The sequence below is a fragment of the Penaeus monodon genome, chromosome 32 (assembly GCF_015228065.2).
Source record: "Penaeus monodon isolate SGIC_2016 chromosome 32, NSTDA_Pmon_1, whole genome shotgun sequence".
Taxonomy (NCBI): Eukaryota; Metazoa; Arthropoda; class Malacostraca; order Decapoda; family Penaeidae; genus Penaeus; species Penaeus monodon.
The window spans coordinates 6494488-6496381 of NC_051417.1; the positions used below are offsets into that span (position 1 = coordinate 6494488).

The 1894-nt window shown below is 0.4% G+C and overlaps 1 protein-coding gene across 1 annotated transcript in view; it reads right to left on the reverse strand.

The window, feature by feature from the left end:
* LOC119593394 (CCR4-NOT transcription complex subunit 1-like) overlaps nucleotides 1-1894 on the reverse strand; it is a gene marked incomplete in the record, with an annotated part of 36043 nt that overhangs the window by 20181 nt on the left and 13968 nt on the right.

Below are 1894 nucleotides of genomic sequence, written 5' to 3' on the forward strand. Positions count from 1 at the left end.
TTTAAATTATATATAATATTTTATTATTATATTATAAAATTTTAAATATATTAAATATATAATTATAAATATATTTTAATTATTTAATAAATATATTTTTTTATTAAATATTATTTTTAATTAAAAATTTTAAATTAAAATTTTATTTTAAATTTAAAATAAAATTTATATAAAAAAAATTTTTTATATATATATATAAATATAATATTATAATAATATTTATTTTTAAAAATTTATTTATATTTTTAAATAAATTTATATATATATAATAATTATATTATATAAAATTTTATATATATATTAAAAATTTTAAAATTTTTATTATTTTATATAAATAATATTATTATTTAAAATTTAATATATTATTAATAAAATAAAATTAAAAAAAAAATTATATATTTATATAATAAAAATTATATATATATAATAAATTAATAATATATATATATATTTTAATAATATAATAAATAAATTTTATTATATAAAATTATATTTAAAAATTTAAATTTTATTTTTTTTAAATAATTTAATATATTATTTTAAAATTTTTTAAAAATTATAAAAATTATATATAAAAAATAATTAATAATATATTTTAAAAAAAATTTTTTTATTATATAAATACATTATATTTTATATATATATATATAATATATAAAATTTTAATATATAAAAAATTAAATTTTTTATATAAATATTATATATAAATTTTTTTTTTTTTTTTAAAAAATATTTTAATAAAATATATTTAAAATTTTTTATTATATATATAAAAATTTATAATATAAAAATTATTTATTAATAAATATATTTAATTTATATATATTATAAAAATTTATATATATATTTTTTTTAAAAAAAAAATTTATTAATATTAATTTATATATATATTTTTTAAAATAAAAAAAATTTTAAATATTTTAATAATTATATTTTTTTAAAAATATTTTTATATTAAAATATTTTTTAAAAAATATATTTTTAAAAAAATTTTAAAAATTTATTAATATAAAATTTTTATAATTAATATTTTAAAAAATTTTTTTATATATAATATATTATATATATTTATATATATAATATTTTTAATTTTAAATACTTATTATTTTTTTTTTTTTAAAAAAATAATTAAAATTTAAAATTTTTTTTAAAAAAAATTTTTTTTTTTTTTCTTTTTTTAAAATTTTAAATAAAATTTTTTTTAAATTATTTTATTTTTATTTTTTTTATTTTATTTCTTTTATATTTTTTAATTTTAAAAAATTTTTTAAAATTAAAATTTTAAAATTATTTATAATATTATATTTTTTTTTTAAAAAAATTATTCAAATTAAAAAATAAATTTTAAATATTATAAAAAAATATATTATATTTTAAAATTAAATATATTTTTTTTTTAAAAATTTTTTATAAAAAAATTTTTTAAAATATATTATTTTTTAAAAAATTTTTAAATAATAAAATTTTAAAAAAATTTTTTTTTAAAAAATTTAATTTAAAATAAAATATTATTAAAATTTAATAAAAAATTTTAAAATTTTTAATTTTAAAATTTATTTAAAAATTTTAAAATTTAAATTTTATTCTTTAAATATTTTAAAATTAATTAATTTATATTATATAATACTAATATTTTTTTTAAAAATATTTATAAAATAAAAAAATTATAAATATTTTAAAAAAATTTTTATAATAAAAAAAAATTTTTTTATTTTAAAATTTTTTTTTTAAAAATTTTAAATATAAAAATTTTTATATTAATTATATATATTTATTAAATTTAAAATTATTAAAAATTTATAAATATTAAAATAAAAAATTTTAAAATATTTTTAAAAATTAAATTATTAAAATTTAAAATTTTTAAATTATTTATTATTTTTTAAAATTTAAT